At 43.8% G+C, this 19,816-nt stretch overlaps 1 pseudogene; it reads left to right on the top strand.

Moving 5' to 3' along the window:
• The first annotated feature begins 3,036 nt into the window (after window positions 1-3,036).
• Window positions 3,037-4,940, top strand: LOC136491739 (uncharacterized; annotated as a pseudogene).
• The last annotated feature ends 14,876 nt before the right edge of the window (window positions 4,941-19,816 follow it).

Raw genomic sequence — 19,816 nt, forward strand, 5'->3', positions numbered from 1 at the left:
GAAGAAGGAGACGACCGGGATATAAAGGGGGGACCTTTAGTCCCGGTTGGTGGCTCCAACCGAGACTAAAGGTAACTTTCCAACCCCCGGCTCAGCCACGACCCGGGAGTAGACCTTTACTCCCGGTTGGTGGTTTCAACTGGGACTAAAGGTCCCTGCCACCTCTGTCTGGCGCAGTAGCCGTTGGGCAGGGACCTTTAGTCCCAGTTGGAGCCACCAACCGGGACTAAAGGTCTCTCTAGTCTCGGGCGCAAAAAATGCCGGGACTAGAGTCCATTTTGATCGAGGATCAAAGGTTTGTTCTCTACTAGTGACCGTTTCAACGAAATAACAGTGTTTTTCTCTCACAACAAATCAGCATCAGCATCAGCCGTTTTTTCGTGCATTGTGTCAAGGTTGCACAACATTAGGTAATGCTCTTCCTATGTGAAATTGTGCTAACTTCGGATTGAACTTTTCCGCATAATATTGCCGATTTATTCATGTACCTTATGCGGTCAGCTTTTCCTATTTGAAATACAGTCAGATTCTGTGGTTACCTACAGCTTAGTTTGGTTAAGCTGCGATCAGCTAACTGCTAAATCCTTGGCTGCACAGTGGAGCGGTGCTTCAAGTTCTGTTACTGCCCTGTTAGCTACCTGCTGAAATGTGCATCTAGAGTGAAACATACTATTACTACAGTTCCAGTCCATCAGGTAACCCACGCCCACGTATATTCATGGTCTCCTTCACAATAATTTTCTCGTCATCCGTCCAATATCAACCCAACTTTTTTCCTATGGCTGTTAATTTCGGAAACAATTGATTCGTTAAAAAGGATAAATGGCATTTGTAAATCACTAAAATGAAGAACCAGCTGGCTCATTGTTTAGGGCGGGGGTGAGATATATTTTTCTTCGAGCTTACTTTATGACAATTTATAATGCATAGCAACTCCTTATTTTTATCGTCTGCATATTCAGTTTGTTCCATGTATTATATACAATGTATACAACTGGTAAGATTTTATGGCACTCATTTGACTTTGATGGACCTAAGTATGCACAAAGGTTTGATTAGGTACCAGCTCCTTTGTGCTTATTCACTAAGTCATTTGTAATTGTCATGCTCCACATTTTCCAGTCCATGTATACTATACAATGCGATTAGTTCTCAGTTTGCCATCATTTCATTACTCATTGCCTCAGTAATCCAAGATTAAATATGGCATGATGTTGAAGTGATTGCACATTTCAAACCATCAAGGAAAATGACATTTCAGCCATTACAAGTACTTTATCTTTTCTAACCGTTTCAAGTTAGTGGGGCAATTGATATTCTACTCCAGGATGTCGTTCCAAAGTTGCCAAATTATATCGACATTTGAAACTTCTATACTTTTTCACTATATACCAAACAATAATGCCATGCCTACACTTATTTCCTTAATCCATGTTTTAATAGCAATGCTAATCATCATGAGATTGATATTCTCAATTCTATTATATCGCTACCAATGTCTACGTGCACACTGACATGCTATGTATATACAGCTTTCATCACTGAAGGAGCCAAATTCATCATAATTTTAGTTTTATGATGAATTTATGACGAAAAACGGTCATCACAGAAGTCACGTCATACTTGAACTTCCATGACGGATCTAGCAAATCATCATAGAAGTGGTTTGATCTGTGACAAAAAACAGACCGTCATAGAACTGTTTTGGCATACGTGGCAGGGGGCTGCCACGCTAGTGGGTACTTCCGTTGGAGATGCTTTCCACGTGTACATGCTATAGCCGGTTGCATTAGAGATGGTTCGGGTACATCTCACCTTTTTATTGCACAACGTGACCATCTTTGGTTCTTGCACATTTCAGGTTCTAACTGAACCACATGTCGGGTCCCTATTGTTCTACGTGTCAGTTTTCTACTGGCATAAGTGTCGTGTTGTCGTTGGATCACGTGTCACTTTTTTATTGGACCATGTGTCATATTTTTATTGGTCCACGTGTCTGTTTCTTATTTGACCACGCATCATGGTGATGTCCGTCCATGTGTCGTATTTTTATACGTCCATGTGGCTTGACGGTTTTCTTCCACGTGTCAGATTTTTAATAGCCATGTGTCGTGCCCTGGCCAATTCATGTGTCATGCACTGGATGGTCCATGTGTCGCATTTTTATTTGATCATGTGGCATGTCCTAGTCCTACCGCGTGTAGGACAATAATTATATCAGAAAAGTAATTCGAGATCATCACTACTGCATAGATTGACTACATAATTATTCAACCTGGCAATCAAATACCAACAATTAACATTTCTCACGTCAGCAGTAAGCCACTGACAGAGTATCACCATAACAAACCGTCACATGAGTCCACACAACATACCGCAAAAGTTCACCGCATCAAGCCGCGGTAGTTGAAGACCAAGAGCTTAAACGCATGACTTGCTCACAGAGCCTATTGCTCACAGACCGAGTGCCAAAACAAAAACATATTTGATACATTTGCCTTGATCATCCTTGATTTTTGTTTCTCTTTCTTCTTTTTCAAGTTGGATCTTGATCACCATCATCACATGCATATCCATCTTCATCTCCATGGAATTCATCTTACTCCACCACTTGATCTTGGACCATCCTATCTTGTCTACACACTTAGATCAAGGATTAGTCCAATAGGTTTTATCAAATAGCCAAAACCAAACTATGACTTTTACCTAATTTATTTGGCACCTCATTAGGCACGATCGTCTATAGTTCCAATTCAGTTCTTATACCTTCAAACTGAAACCATAAATTTCATTGCCAATTCACTTCTTCATTCTCCCAGCTGAACCTACTCTTCACTCACAAACTTCAGTTCAAACCCCGATTATGGCCCCATTAGCAAACGCCACCACGGAAGACGGCAGCCCAAACACTTCTTCAGAGGGTTTACCATGCGTTTCTTTTTTGGCTTCATATTTTTTTCTATATTTTATTTCTAGAATTTTTCATCCAACTGCACTTTCAGCATGTGGGTTAAAAATTCTTTATTTTTTGCGGCAATGGACCCATCAAGCCATCGACAATCCTTTGCTACGAACACAAGTACATATGTCATGTGATGATCATAAGGGCACATCCACGAGTCCTAAACTAATTCCACTTGGTCATGATAGTTCATCTAAGGTTCTCTCACAACTTATACCACCCTTCTTTTTAACAAGTATCCTATTATTTTTTATTTCTAATATGCATTTACTAAGCTCTATTACTAGTTTTCTTAGTTTGCTTGTTCTTTCAGGATCAGTTGGTGGAAAAGGTGTCAACATAGTTAATCGTGTAAGTACACCTAGCAGTTCACTCAATGTCACTCGTTTGCTATACATTCTAGTGTTTTTTAAATAAAAAATGTATGTTGTTACATAGAATTAGAATTGTTCCGAGCAACTTGTCCAAATCAACTGAAAAGGAGTTCCTAATAACTTGTAGTTACTATGTAGTTCTTTTCACGGACATGGCATAATTTCAATATCAGGCCCTCGTTTTATTTCAAACATGTACACTAGTATTTCGGTGCCTCCCCCCATTCCCATTGTGAGCATAACTCTCCTTATGGCCCATATCCTCCCAAACTGCCTCAAGAAGGCACTAACACAACAAATCGGATAAGGCACCACTTCTGTATTCAAGTGGCAGATTCTAGATGACGTGCCTATGTTCAAGTTTCCTGGAAAGAGATTAACGAAGAAGCCATCCAAGTTTTGTTCACCCTTCAAGCTTGGCATTATGTCTCATCCTCCACCCAATCTAGACATTTCATTGAGTATGCATGCCTTCCTGTGTGGAGATGACACTTCATTGAAAAGGTTCCTTCTGATTCCATTTGAAGACATCATACTCTTCCTTCCATTTTTCAGAATGCTTATTGAATTCCATTCAGGAAAACTTTGACGCACTTTGGGACACAATCATTGACTGGCCAAGATATTGCACTTTCCTTTGGCGTTGGGAAGTTCATAGACTTTGTGTTCATGTGTGGATTTGTGAAATGCAAAGCTGAAGATGACTTGCTTGTTCGTCCCGAATGTGGATATCGAATATTCCTACATCCTCTTGTCTCAGTACATCCCTACATTTTCAAACTAATCACTTCACTTTTCTTTTCTTCTTATAACATTGATAACATTCCAATCATACTGTACAGGACATTCTTAAGTCAGAGTCCTTCAATTTTGACAAATCTCAGCCTTAGTGTAGCCAGGACATTGTAGTAGACGTTATCAAGCGATGCCTCCCCACGATTGACTTAAAAAAGGTAAAGATGGCATGCGTATCATGTGCACATTTTTTTCTTCCTAGTTTTCATCCCAATAGTTTACCGCTAAAATCTTGTTTCTTTCGTATACACATCTCGCAGATATTCCTTCTGGTCTTACATCTTCGTCATTGGTCTGTATATTGTATCAATCTTGGCTAAGTTCGTGTCAATGTTCTACACTCAATGAATTATAGTTCTAACAATGAGGCCACATGGGATACACACCATTCACCAATGGGCCAAATACTCATGCAACGCCTTAGTGTTGCACTATCTTTAGCTGCACCCCACACATTCCCCTAATTTGCAAATTGGAGACGTGTACCCATTTGGGTTTCTTTTCAAAAGGATATAAATGACTCTGCCATATTCTCCATGAAGTTCATTGAGTTCTATGAAGGTGAGGGTCATGGTTCTCTACAGACTACTATAGATCCGATATGAATCCTTTTTGCTTGTTAATATATCCCTCATTTTATTTTCCTTGTTTCTAACCTTTTTTCCTTCGAGGATCGGTCAAGGGAGTTGAGGGCAGAGATGCTACAATATCTAGCCTTCCATACTGCAAACAAAGTCCATGCTCCCCCTGAGCTTCTTCAGTTCCGTATTGGAGAGTTCCATCCTTCCTTCCATCCTATGTTTTATTAGTGGAAGGCAGCCCGATTCCTGAAGGCAGTCAAGGTCCTTTATTGGGCTGATCCTCATTATGTTACTATCCTAGGGAGTTTTGACGTAGGCTAAGTAAGCCATGTTTTAATCTTGTATTTACAGATTCATGAGTTCTCTTTGTTGGTTGATGGCACAGTCGAGCTGTCCTACTTATTGTCATGTTGAGCAAAGTTTCATATTTCTTGCTTGTAAAAATAGCTAGGTTCCAAGTACATTGTGATTTGGATTGTATGAAATGTGAAAATTGCTACAAAAATAGCCTTTGCATTTTGCTCCGATAGCTTAACCTTTCTTAATGATTTATCTTTATGCATGGATGGAGAAACTGTTTTATTTCTTGCTGAGTGTCAAAGTCCCATATGATGCTGCTGGTTTCATCTTTTCGAACCATGCTGGTCTATGTTTCATTTCTTTTGGTAATTCCAAATCCTGCAAGTATTAAACAGATTTAAGCTTACAACACCCAATTTACCATGTTCCTCGTCAAAGATAAATTAAACGTGTTAAATTGCACCATACAAAAATATATTATTCAAGTCCACACGCACCTTTCCATCTTTGTATGAATCCATCATTTCCTTACACCGATCCAAGCACCATACTTCTTTTCCTTTGTTTCCTTGGGTTCCTGTTGCCATGTTTTCCTCTTTTATAAATTGGATCCGTACGCTACCTAACGTGCAACAAGGTATCTGATATCACTTGATGTAGACTAGGTCCGATCTTCCGAAAGGTATGATAGCGTCGATTGGTGGAGACTCGACGTTCACGATCTAGGCTTCGAACTAAGACTGAGATTGACCTCGCCGAGAAGGTTTTCCTGCAAGCGAATCGAGAACACAAGCAAGAATGAGATAAACACAATCTGAAATTGCAAATAAATATGAAGCTTATGATAATGAGAAAGAGTTCAAGTCTTTATTCGAAAGGACTAATCGCCACAGGCGAACAAGATCAAGAACTGGGGCCCTGGTTCACAACAAGCAGCCTTGGCGACACAATTGCAGCAAAACGATGTATGTTTCACGACGAAATCAAGAACTAAACAAAACCTCAAACCCTAAGGAGAGCGACAACTGCTATTTATAGAGTCTTGGGCGTCACCCCTGGACGCGCCCTCTAATGGGCCCAAACGCAAATTTTTTTGGCGCTCCGCAACTAGATTTGGCACCCCCACGAGGCGACGATGACATTATTGACCAGGCGACTGGTGGGCAGTGCCGACGGCCACAGCCTGGGGCTCGGCAACGGGCAAGGCTGGCAGCCAAGCCCTGGGCTCGGCTGGTCAGTCCTCCGGCGGCCTTCGCTCCTATCTTATCCATGGCAGCTGCTGGCCTGTAGGATCTGGACTTTTGGAGCTCGCCTCCTGTAAGTCTGGTTGTTCAATTTCTAATATGCGATAAATGTAAGGCTATGTTTAGTTAGAGGGAAAGTTGGAATTTGGCTACTGTAGCACTTTCGTTTTTATTTGGCAAACAGTGTTCAATCATGGACTAATTAGGCTCAAAACGTTCGTCTCGCGATTTCCAACCAAACTGTGTAATTAATTTTTTTCTCATCTATATCTAATGCTCCATGCACGTATCGCAAGATTCGATGTGGCGGGTACTGTAGCACTTTTTTGAAACTATTTTTGGAACTGAACACGGGCTAAATGTCAATTCCCGTAGCGTTGCAAAAGTTTATGTAAGTAAATAGGCTTCAAAATACTATCGCTTTTTTTTACATGTTGCTTATGCACTCCATTGCTTAATCATGTAGGACTACATGCCAAGGTAGTGTTTCACTTTGACATGCTTAGTAAGTTTTTTATATCAACTTATAAGATTATGTTCTTTGTTATATCTATTACATCTGTATATCACTAGTAAGATTTCTAGCCTTCTATTATTTAGCCCCCTCCTCTTGCCCATTTTCTGGATCCACCACTGCCAATATTGATCACGATCACAAAAATTGGTTTCCTTTGTCAACATATTTACACAGAACCATTAATTAAAATACAAATTCTTTTTACAAAGGTGAAGCACTTGTTTCATTCGGACCTTCAAGGATTCATTGTTCCAACACATTTGTGTTCATTCAATTTTTCCTATCGTTTCATTTTTTTGTCAAATATTGTTTTCTTGTTCTCGACATAGATACATATCACCAATTTATTCTGTAATTTTAATCACCAAATTCAACTCTCAAACCACACATATAATACTTCATTATCAATCGCCAATACTGTACGACCTAATTTATCATTCATCATAAAATTTTATTGAGCAAACCACAAATATAGTCTCGTGTACATCTATAGATCCTTATACATTTCACTCGGTCCACAGCGTAGCACTATGTCATGTGTACTGAACACAAATTCTTGCTCATCATTCTCTTGACAACAATTCAAAATTTCAACAGTTCCCACCCACACAATGACAAACTTTATGTGCTTCCACTACCTTTGGGTAATTGTTGTTCGTTATTACAAATCACCATGAACAACATTAATCTTCATACACTGATGCCCTTACTGCTCAAATTTATTGACTTTTTTTTTATCTATTCTTCCTATTCTTGTAGCCTCTTCGCCTTGCTCCTCTGCCTCACCCTACATGATTTTATTGACCACCTAATGTTAACTCTCCTAACCTTATATACTTGTACAATATGCCCTTTAACTAACTAAAGCCTTTTGGGTCAACACTCACCGTGGTTATCTCAGCCTCGGTTGATCCATTCCGCGCCAAAAGCGATGAAAGCATCTAGGCCCCTAGTAGAGTTTCGGTGATTAATGACAATACAAGATTACTATGACTAACACGTGTTTTGCAGAGGCAATTAAGTTAGGTCATGGTAATGGAGATCAATTGGGCAATCGAGTTGGTCATGCCCCTACGATGGGAATCGTTTCGGTTTTCAAAGGATTGACGACAAGGTTAAGGATGACTAGTTCTAAGTGTCGATTGGAGTTGGAGAGACACTTAGAGTAGTTTAGGACTTTGTTTTTCCTTTGGCCATACTATTAAGGGGGGTATGGACGGGTAGCTTGACCTAGTTGAGTCTAGTGAGTTAGGTGTGGTGCACACTTGTTAAAACTAGCTCTAGGTAGCTCCTACGAAGCCCTTTGATCCCATGGAGCAAACTTCATTCACAAATGATCGAGAGTTGGAAGTGAATGGAGGGTCAAATACTGACCGGACGCTGGCTCCGGTGCGACCGAACGCTGGCCACAGGGTCCGGTCAGTTCGTTTGACCAAGGAGAACAAGTCTGGTGTGACCGGACATTGGAAGGTCAATGTGATCGGACGCTGAGGGCCAGCGTTCGGTCGACTCCAGTAAGGGTCCAGACTTGAGAAAGTGTGACTAGACGCGTCCGGTCAATACTGACCGGACCCTAAGTATCTAGCGTCCAGTCGAGTACAGTAAGCATCCAAGAGCGACCGGACGCGTCCGGTCATTACTGACCAGACCCTGACAGCGTTCGGTCATCACTTGAAAACTGTTGCGCGGGTTGAACTGATCGGAGTGTCCGGTCAGCATGACCGGAGCGTCCGGTCACCCCGCAGAAGCTCATAACGGTTCATTTTTCAGGCTATCTTATAAATAGAAGCTCCACTCGTGTGTGGAGTCACTTTTGCTCATTCCAATAGCTGAGAAACAAGTTTGTGAGTGCCAAGAAGAGTAAGGTCCTAGTGAGGTGTTTGTGATTTGAGAATCCAAGAGTGAAACCTCATTAGTGAATCAAGAGTAGACAAGTGTGCATCCATCTTCTCATTAGGCTTTGCGTGGTCAAGTGAGAGTTTGTGCTTGTTACTCTTGGTGATCGCCATCACCTAGACGGCTTGGTGGTGATTGGGAGCTTGGTGTTCACCCGGCGGAGCTTGTGGGTGACCCAACTCAAGTTGTGAGCGGCTTTGGGTGATTCGCCGCGACGGAGTGTCGAAAAATCAACCCGTAGAGAGCACTTGATCCTTGCGCGGATCAAGGGGGAGCTACACCCTTGCGCGGGTGCTCCAACGAGGACTAGTGGGGAGTGGCGACTCTCCGATACCTCGGCAAAACATCGCCGCGTTCCTCTCTCCATTTACTTTGAGCATTTACTTTAAGTATTTACTGTGAGCAATTCAATACTTGTCTTTACATTCATAGAATTGCCATGCTAGAGTAAGTTTGGAACATAGGTTGCAAGTCTTTTGTGCGTTAATTTGATAGAAACACTTTTCTAGGCACAAGGGGTTAATTAGGCTATCCGTAGAATTTGATTATTGCAAGAAAATTTAGAATTAGCCCAATTCACCCCCCTCTTGGGCATCTTGATCCTTTCAATTGGTATCAGAGCCTCGTGCTCACGTTTATAAGCTTAACCGCTTAGAGTAAGATGTCTCACGGGGATGGATCTCCTCCTATCTTCGAGGGGGATGATTTTCCATATTGGAAAATTCGCATGGAGGCATACCTAGAAGCTCTAGACGTTGGAATTCTTAGAGCCGCCTCTCAAGGGTTCCCAACACCTAAGAATGCCGCACAACTTCAAGGCGATGAAGTGAACTATGAAAAATGGAATGCAAAGGCTCGCAACACCATCTTTAGAGGCCTTTGCAAAGATGTGTTCAATCATGTAAGGAACCACAAAGATACCCATGCACTATGGTCGGATGTTTGTGCGCTCCATGAGGGAACCAAGAGTGAGCGTGAGGAACGCTATCATCTTGTAATTAAAAAGCTAAATTCTTTTGAGATGCTTCCCAAAGAAAGTGCTAATGAAATGTATTCTCATTTAAATGTTCTTGTAGAGGAAGTCAATGGGCTTGGACTTACTCAAATGTCACCATCCGATGTTGTGAGAAAGATCTTGAGTGTCCTCCCCATTGACAAATATGGGCACATTATGACCGTGCTACATCAAGGTGATCTTTCCGCTGCTACACTGACACAAATCTTGGGAAAGATCAATGCTCATGAGATGTATATGCACATCACGCCACAAGATGGCTCATCCTCTACAAAGAAGAAAGAGAAAGACTTAGCATTCAAAGCTAGCCAAGATAAAGGCAAGGCAAGACCTGAGTATGAGAGCTCAAGTGATGAAGATGATGAAGAAAGTCTTGCTCTCATGGTTAAGAAGACCGCCAAGATGCTAAAGAAGCTAAACAAGAGTGGCATCAAGTTTGACGACAAGAAGAAGAAGTTCTTCACTAGCTCAAGAAGAAAGCCAATCTCCGAGATGGATTGCTACAATTGTGGCGAACTTGGCCATCTAGCTCATCAATATACAAAGCCTAAGAAAGACAAGTTCAAGAACAAGGGCAAGAAAGATGATTCAAGCAATGAAGATGAAGATGAGAAGAAAAAGAACAAGCCATATAAGAAGAGAGATGGCAAAAAGAGGGACTTCTACAAGAAGAAGAAGAGTGGCAAGGCCTACATTGTCGGTGATTGGCTCACGGACATTGATTCATCAAGCGGATCATCCGATGATGATAGTGACAATGAGAAGGTGGCCGCCATTGCTATTGATCTTGCATCCTCACCGCCACCATCGCCATCATCCTCTACACACCTATGCCTTATGGCCAAGGGTGAACGCAAAGTAACTAGGAGTGATGATAGTAGTGATGATGAGCAAGCTAGTGATGATGATAGCGATAGCGATGATGATTCACCTACATATGATGATCTTGTCAAAATACTAAGAAAATATACTAAGATCATTAGAAAGAGTAGAGCTACAAATGAAAAACTTGATGCTAAAAATGATTCACTCTTAGCTAAGTGTGATACATTAGAAAAGGCTAATGATGAGCTCAAAGAAATAAATGATTCTATATCATCCAAACTCAAGGAGCTCAAATCTTCTAAGAAAGAGCTTAAAGATAAACATGATAAACTTGAGTGGGTGCACAATGAGCTTATCACTAGTCACAACAAGCTAAAAGATGAATATACAACTCTAAAGATCAATTATGATACCCTTGTTATTGCACAAGAATTCTTACCAAATGAGCCACATGATGCTACTAACCATGTTGTTAAGATTGATATAGCTACCTCATGTGATGATTTAATTGGTGAGAGCATTGAGCATGGATCTAGTAGTAAAGGCAAGCAAGTGGTTGAGTGCAATGACTATGATGAGTATGTCAAGCTCAAGAGTGACAATGAGAAGCTCATGAAAGATCTTGAAGATATGAAAAGTCATAACACCATTGTGCTAGAAACTCTTGATCATGACAAAGAGTTGATCCTTGAGAATGAGAAGCTCAAAGAAGAAAACAAGAAACTCAAGGAAGAGAAGAACAATGATATTCTCAAGGAAGAGAACAAGAAGCTCAAGATAGAGAAAGAGCATCTCAAGGTGGGATTGAGCAAGTTTGCTAGAGGCAAGCATCTCCAAAGTGAGCTACTCATGAATACCGTTATGAAGATGGATAGAAGTGGCATTGGATATATGGCAAGTGTAGAGAAGAAGAAGGCTCAAGCTCAACACCAACAATCAAAGCCAAAGCCAAAGCCAAAGAGATGTTTTGAGTGTGGACAAGAAGGCCACTTTGCTCATGAGTGTCAAACTCCACCACCACAACCCTTGCCCAAGCATGCTAGACCCTTTGCTTTCAATGCTCACTATATGCTTAGAAAAGATTCTAGTGGAAAGATAAAAGTCATGTTCTTAGGACCCCCCAACAAGAGTAGGCCTAAGAGGATTTGGGTGGCTAAGTCACTTGTTGAGAAGGTGAAGGGCCCTCAACAAGTTTGGATTCCTAAAGTTTGAATCTCATGTGTGTAGGTGAACTACAAGACCGATGGAAGTCATTGGGTTATTGATAGTGGTTGCACTCAACATATGACCGGTGATCCTCGTATGTTCACCTCACTAGATGAAGAGGTAGATGGACAAGAAAAAATAACATTTGGAGATAATTCAAAGGGCAAGGTTAAAGGATTGGGCAAAGTGGCAATATCAAATGATCATTCCATCTCCAATGTGCTCTATGTTGCTTCATTGAGCTTCAACTTGCTATCCGTTGGGCAATTGTGTGATCTTGGCTTTCACCGAGAAGGAGGTTGTTGTATCCAAGGTAGATGACAATCAAGTGATATTCAATGGATTTAGATACAACAACTTATATCTAGTTGACTTCACCTCCGAAGATGCAAACTTGAAGACTTGCCTATTCATCAAAACAACACTTGGGTGGCTATGGCATAGAAGACTTGCTCATGTTGGGATGAGCTCACTCAAGAAGCTTATGAAGAATGATTTGGTGAGAGGGTTGAAGGATGTGAAGTTTGAGAAGGACAAGCTTTGTAGTGCATGTCAAGCCGGCAAGCAAGTTGCAAACACTCATCCAACCAAAGCTTTCATGTCAACCACAAGAGTGCTAGAACTCCTACACATGGATTTATTTGGACCAACAACATACAAGAGTTTGGGAGGAAATCTCTATTGTCTTATGATTGTAGATGACTATTCAAGGTATACATGGGTGTTCTTCCTTCATGATAAATCCGAAGTTGCATCTTGTTTCAAGAAGTTTGCCAAGAGAGCTCAAAATGAATTTGAAGTGAATCTCAAGAAGATAAGAAGTGACAATGGCAAAGAGTTTGACAACACAAACATAGAAGCTTATTGTGATGAAGTTGGAATCAAACATGAAGTCTCCACAACCTATACTCCTCAACAAAATGGTGTAGTTGAAAGGAAGAACCGAACTTTGATCACTCTTGCAAGGACAATGCTAGATGAGTATAACACCCCCGAAGCTCTATGGGCGAAAGCAATCAACACCGCATGTTATGCATCCAACCGCCTATTTCTTCAAAAGTTCCTTGTCAAGACACCAATGCCTACAAATGGACATCTCGACCTAGATGAGGGAGGTAACCCAGTTGATCAAACTCTCTATTGTTCTATAATTGGTAGCTTGTTATATTTAACCGCATCTAGGCCCGACATCATGTTTAGTGTGTGTATGTGTGCTAGATTTCAAGCTAGTCCTAAGAAAACACATTTAATTGTCGTAAAAAGAATCCTTAGGTATCTTAAGCACACACCAAGCATTGGCCTTTGGTATCCCAAAGGAGCTTTATTTGAATTAATTGGCTATTCCGATTCGGATTACGCCGGATGCAAAGTTGATAGAAAGAGCACATCCGGAGGGTGCCATTTGCTTGGTAGATCACTTGTGTCTTGGTCCTCCAAGAAACAAAATAGTGTGGCTTTGTCCACCGCTGAAGCGAAATACATTGCCGCGGGTGCATGTTGTGTACAAATTTTATACATGAAACAAACTTTGCTAGACTATGGTGTAGTTCTAGAAAAGGTACCTCTTTTGTGCGACAATGAAAGTGCGGTAAAACTTGCAAATAATCCGGTTCAACACTCTCGCACCAAGCATATAGATATCCGCCATCACTTTCTAAGAGATCATGTGGCTAAAAATGATATATCACTAGAAGGTGTAAGATCCGAAGATCAATTAGCGGATATCTTCACTAAACCGTTAGATGAGGCTACTTTTTGTAGATTGCGGAATGAGCTCAATGTACTTGATTTTAGTAACTTCACTAAAAATTGAGCTTGTGTTGTCCCTTGCATTCATTGTAATATACAACATGCTTAATTTGTGGCAATGTATATAGGGCTTATCTAACATGATTAAGATAACCGCCGAAAAGCGTGTGAAGAAGCTTAACCTTGGATCAAACTTGACAAGCAACTAGATTTACTTACAAGTATTGCATATGCATGAATGTTGTTTTGTTGTTTTGTTCCATTTGCCCTCTTGTTGTCTATTTTCTTAAAAAGAATTATAGCCTAAGGCAAAATATTTTGAAAAATATGAGGGTTTGAGAGAGGTCACTCACATCAGTCCCAATTGGTGTTTATTTGGATCTTATTCAAGTTGGGACTTGATTGGGAACAGGTAGCGCGAAGGAAGTTTGAAGATTTGCTGGAAAAAGTGCACCGGACGCTGCTGTCCAGCATCCGGTCAGTTCATAGGAGGTGAACTGCTAGTGAAGGAGTGACCGAACGCTGCGTCTGTGCGTCCGGTCAGGAGGGGATCCAGCGTCCGGTCGATCGAAGGAAGAATAAGTTGTACTGACTAGACCTTGCCTACGTCTGGTCATGGACCACCGGACACGTCCGGTCCCGATTCCAGAGGAATTGGACCTCTCTGGAATCGACTGGACGTTGGGTGGTAGCGTCCGGTCGCTACCACCGGAGCATCCGGTCAGTGGATCTCGCACGATTTCAGATCTCTTTTCTCCGTTTCCTTCTCTGTCGCGTTTGGGACCCTCATATAACTACTGCCTTTGTGTTCTTTCTCCTTGACCTAACCCGCGCCGCCGAATCCCACAGTGACCTAGCTAGCGCCGTCGCCTTCGCTGCCGCTACTAGCCCGCGCGCCGTAGCCCGTCGTAATCTCCCCTACCTACGCCGCCAGCAGCCATGCCCCGTGCCACGCTCCTTGCGCCGGCCACGCACGCCACCGCGCCTCCCTTTCCTGTGCTCGCCCAGCCCTCTCACCACCGCGCTCGCTCGGCCCTCTCGCCACCGCGCCGCCTAAGCCAAGCCCGTTGCCAAGCCTCACCGCACGCCTCCAGTCATCCTGCTGGTCATCAAGCGCCGTGTGCCCTAGCCCTACCTCCTCCATCGTTGGTAAGGCCTGACCTGTGCTCCAATTTTGATTTACCGGTGACCTAGATCAACAGCAGTGCACTAATTTCCAATCATCTAGGGCCACCGAATTCTTCAAAGCGGTTCGCAATCCCTAACCCTCGTCGGTTCCAAGGTTCCCCGCGCGACGTCTTTCCTTTTTCTTGGTTCGCCAGATCGTTAGGTAGCTTGCCCGTTGTCTCAATTTTGTACCTACATTGCTTGCTTCCTAGGTCTTCGCATCTAGTAGATATATTGTATTTATTCGTATATCTATCTATTCTATCGTGCAGCGAGCCGGTGTCGTTGTGGTTCTTGTGGCAGTTGGTAGTCAACTCGGAGCCAAGCTCGCGAGTAAGGATCGAGGCCAAGCCTCGAGAGTGTCAGTTTGTCTGTTGATCTTCATCAGCGGCAGCTCATCCTCTTGTCAGTTCAGATGGCTCGCACCAAGAACGTTGGTGGTGGCCCAGGTGATGATGATTGGAGGCCCCCGCCTCGCTAGCCTACAGGATCGAAGGGCAAGTCAACCAAGCAGGTGACATCCAAGAAGCGCAAGTACCCTGATGTAGAGAAAGCGAGAGCAGCAGCTGTTGCAGAGGCCGCAGAGCGTGCCGAGAGAGGTGGTGCACGTAGTGGAGTTGTCATTGTAGATCAGCCGGTTTCACCAGCAGTGAGAGCTGCGCTTGAGGAGGTTGAGCGTTGTCACGGTAGTCCAGCTGGGACTGCCATGTTTGCAGGCCGACGGGTTGCCATTGAGGAGGGTCAGTCAGCAGAGCATGAGCCAGTTCAGCAGACTCAGGAGGACGAGCAGGCACAACAGACCTAGGAGGCCGAGGGGACAGAGCTGGCACCCCAGCTTCGCCGCTCTAGACAGACCCGTGTACTAGTCTCACCGAGGCCGCCGTCATAGCGGAGGGGATCACGTCCACCACCTAGACCATAGGGTCCACCTCTAGTGGTGCATCTCGACTTGAGGGCCGCCACGGCCAGATAGGTTCAGCAGCTGCGATTTGTAGAGTTTGAGGTTTGGTTTCCTCCAAGGAGGGATAAGAGAGCAGTTGAGGGTTTCTACACGCCACTGCAGGAAGATTTCTACAATGCTTATCTCAATAGTGGGGCAGTGTTCAGATCTCAGAGAGTCTGTCGCATAGAGTCTATTGTGGCAGCAGCCGGAGAGCACATTCAGCCTTACTTATCATATCTGCCAGGGTTGACAGATTTGATTGGACGGACTGGAATATATGTACCATCTTGGGTTCGTCAGTTTTATGCTTCACTCTTCATCGATCCATATCATAGATTTATTCACTTTGCTTTCAGAGGCAGAGACTACAGAGTGACGAGTGGGAGGACCAGAGAGATACTAAGGCTATAGGATCAGCCTGTCAAGATGCATGAGGTTTGTTATGGACAGCAGGAGCCTCCTAGGCGTCCTCATGGAGGGTTGGTGCCTCCTACAGATTTAGTGCGACATTGCTTCAAGGAGCCTTTTGGTGAGGGGTCGAGCAGGAACCCCAGTGACTTGACTCCTATAGCGAGAGTGCTAGAGGCCATTATCAGGAGGACACTGCTTCCCAGGTTGGGATACAGGGAGGGCCTAACTCGCTTACAGCTCTGGCTTCTCAATGCCCTGATGCAGCAGACAGTATTTGATATATGGGACCTCCTTCTTTCAGAGATGGAGGATACAATAGCTGAGGGATTCAAGGGTCATAGGCAGCTTCCCTATGCTCACTGAATCACGTTTCTCATCCGTAGAGTAGTGCTTGATAAGCCCCCAGGTATGATGGATGAGTATACAGGTGCCACCATAGAGTTCCCAACTTACAACTTGTCATAGAGGATCAGACACAGCACTCCTCAGGCACCTAGATAGCCTAGCCGTCGTCCCGACGTGCCAGAGTCCGTAGCTCAGCAGGATGAGATTATTAGAGGGATTGCAGCCACTGAGGAGGAGGAGCTAGAGGCACAGCACAAGGTGAGCGAGTATAGTGACAGCTCTGACGATGACTACCAGCCTATTCCTTAGATGCCTCCACGCAGACACGATGCAGAGGCCGGTAGCTCTAGTTCTGCTCCACCTGCTTCGTAGACAGACCCCGCTCTCATTGCTATTCTTGAGCGGATGTAGCAGACACAGGATAGACAGGCATAGGAGACAGCTGCTACATTTGCCCAGTTTTAGGCTCGATAGGACGAGTTCCAGAGGCAGCAGCAGGTCATGCAACAGCAGCAGCAGCAGATGCATCAGCAGCAGATACTCTTGCAGCAGCAGCTTATGGGTTTCATGCAGCACATAGTGACAGCTCTTGGGGCCCCACAGCCACAGCCTTCGCCCTAGCTTGCTCAGCCTGCTACCACTTCGACGACTCTAGTAGTACAGCCCAGTGGGCTCTAGAGTCTGGGACAGCCTCCAGCTCAGTTTGCTTCACCTCTTGTACAGGTGTCCCAGTGGTTAGCTTCACCCGTGTTAGCCCCGCAGTTCACTCCACTTCAGACGTGCTTCACACCGGAGCAGTCACCCTCGCTATTTGTGCCTGACACATCAGTCTCCAGGAGTCTTGGAGCATCTTTCAGCGAGCTGACTAGCATGCCCATACCACCTCATATGCATGCCGCCGGTCCTTCTACAGTAGCCCCAGTCGCAGTGACTACTCAGAGGCTTCCTAGCTCAGTCACATCATCAGATCCTACAGATGTACCAGCAGCTTCATAGGCAGCACCTATCCCAGCTCAGACCCAGACCGTTTCAACGACACTTCCTGCCACCGAGGGTTAGTCAGTTCAGAGCTCGGGGTCAGATGATGATGGTGCCCAGTTCCAGCTTGCTCCACGCACTTCAGCGCCCGGTTCGTCCGCTGCAGCCTCGCCGACCGATCCTTAGATTTTGGTGTTTGACGCCAAAGGGGGAGAGGGAGTTCGAGTATGTAGTCTCAGGGGGAGCTACATTTAGGGGGAGCTAGTTATATAGTATTAGCTTATTATATACATTTGGAGTTTTATTTGTGTGATATACTATTACTTATGCATTCGTGTGTTTGCTTTCACGCATATTATTCTATCTATGAGATAGTGTTATCTATGTGATTGTGATATATGACATGTGTGCTTTCTACTTTGCATTATTTAAATATCATATCACTTGTGTTATGCTCATTTGCCTTTGCTTCCGCGTTTATACTTCGAAGCAAATGAGCTTTGTTACTCGTACTCATGCTTAATTCATATTTTTTGAGTACATTGTGTTGGCTTGGGTCATATAAGCTTGACTAACACTTTTGTTCTTACCAACAAAAGCTTATATGAACTAAGCCCGTCAAAAACCTCACTCTTTCACATACTCGAGGTGGTATTGTCATCAATTACCAAAAAGGGGGAGATTGAAGGCATCTAGGCCCCTAGTAGGGTTTCGATGATTAATGACAATACAAGATTACTATGACTAACGTGTGTTTTACAGAGGCAATTAAGTTAGGTCATGGTAATGGAGATCAATTGGGCAATCGAGTTGGTCATGCCCCTACGATAGAAATTGTTTTGGTTTTCAAACGGTTGACAATAAGGTTAAGGATGACTAGTTCTAAGTGTCGATTGAAGTTGGAGAGATGCTTAGAGTAGTTTAGGACTTTGTTTTTCCTTTGGCCGTACTATTAAGGGGGTATTGGACGGGTAGCTTGACCTAGTTGAGTCTAGTGAGTTAGGTGTGGTGCACACTTATTAAAACTAGCTCTAGGTAGCTCCTACGAAGCCCTTTGATCCCATGGAGCAAACTTCATTCATAAATGATCGAGAGTTGGAAGTGAATGGAGGGTCAAATACTGACCAGACACTGGCTCCGGTGCGACCGGACGCTGGCCGCAGGGTCCGGTCAGTTCATTTGACCAAGGAGAACAAGTTTGGTGTGACTGGACGCTGGAAGGTCAATGTGACCGGACGTTGAGGGCCAGCGTCCGGTCGACTCCAGTAAGGGTCCAGACTTAAGAAAGTGTGACTGGACATGTCCGGTCAATACTGACCGGACCCTGAGTATCCAGCGTCCGATCGAGTACAGTAAGCATCCAAGAGCGACCGGACGCGTCCAGCCATTACTGACCGGACCCTAACAGCATCCGGTCATCACTTGAAAACTGTTGTGCGGGTTGAACTAACCGGAGCGTCCGGTCAGCATGACCGGAGCGTCCGGTCAGCACGCAGAAGCTCATAACGGTTTGTTTTTCAGGCTGTCTTATAAATAGAAGCTCCACTCGTGTGTGGAGTCACTTTTGCTCATTCCAACAGCTAAGAAACAAGTTTGGGAGTGCCAAGAAGAGCAAGGTCCTAGTGAGGTGTTTGTGATTTGAGAATCCAAGAGTGAAACCTCATTAGTGAATCAAGAGTAGACAAGTGTGCATCCATCTTCTCATTAGGCTTTGCGTGGTCAAGTGAGAGTTCATGCTTGTTACTCTTGGTGATCGCCATCACCTAGACGGCTTGGTGGTGATTGGGAGCTTGGTGTTCACCCGGCGGAGCTTGTGGGTGACCCAACTCAAGTTGTGAGCGGCTTTGGGTGATTCGCCGCGACGGAGTGTCGAAGAATCAACCTATAGAGAGCACTTGATCCTTGCACAGATCAAGGGAAAGCTACACCCTTGCGCAGGTGCTCCAACGAGGACTAGTGGAGAGTGGTGACTCTTTGATACCTCGACAAAACATCGCCGCGTTCCTCTCTCCATTTACTTTGAGCATTTACTTTAAGTATTTACTTTGAGCAATTCAATACTTATCTTTACATTCATAGAATTGCCATGCTAGAGTAAGTTTAGAACATAGGTTGCAAGTCTTTTGTGCGTTAATTTGATAGAAACACTTTTCTAGGCACAAGGGGTTCATTGGGCTATCCGTAGGATTTGATTATTGCAAGATAATTTAGAATTATCCCAATTCACCCCCTCTTGGGCATCTTGATCCTTTCAAGCGGTGGTAACTCTCCGTTGTTGCAGAACCGACCAATTTATAAGAATACAAGTACAATGGCAATCCGCAAGCGGTCGCACTATCATACTTGAACCCATATAAACCCGGTAGTCCGTCGAGTACCACGACGGGTCTCGATAAACGATTTACAACAACCAAGATCGTACAGGATTCAACATACATGCCCCATGTTACATAAAGTTCACAAATACTTTTCATCATCAGAGTACGAATAAAAGTTATTACAAACCGA

Source organism: Miscanthus floridulus, chromosome 11, assembly GCF_019320115.1.
Source record: "Miscanthus floridulus cultivar M001 chromosome 11, ASM1932011v1, whole genome shotgun sequence".
Taxonomy (NCBI): domain Eukaryota; kingdom Viridiplantae; phylum Streptophyta; class Magnoliopsida; order Poales; family Poaceae; genus Miscanthus; species Miscanthus floridulus.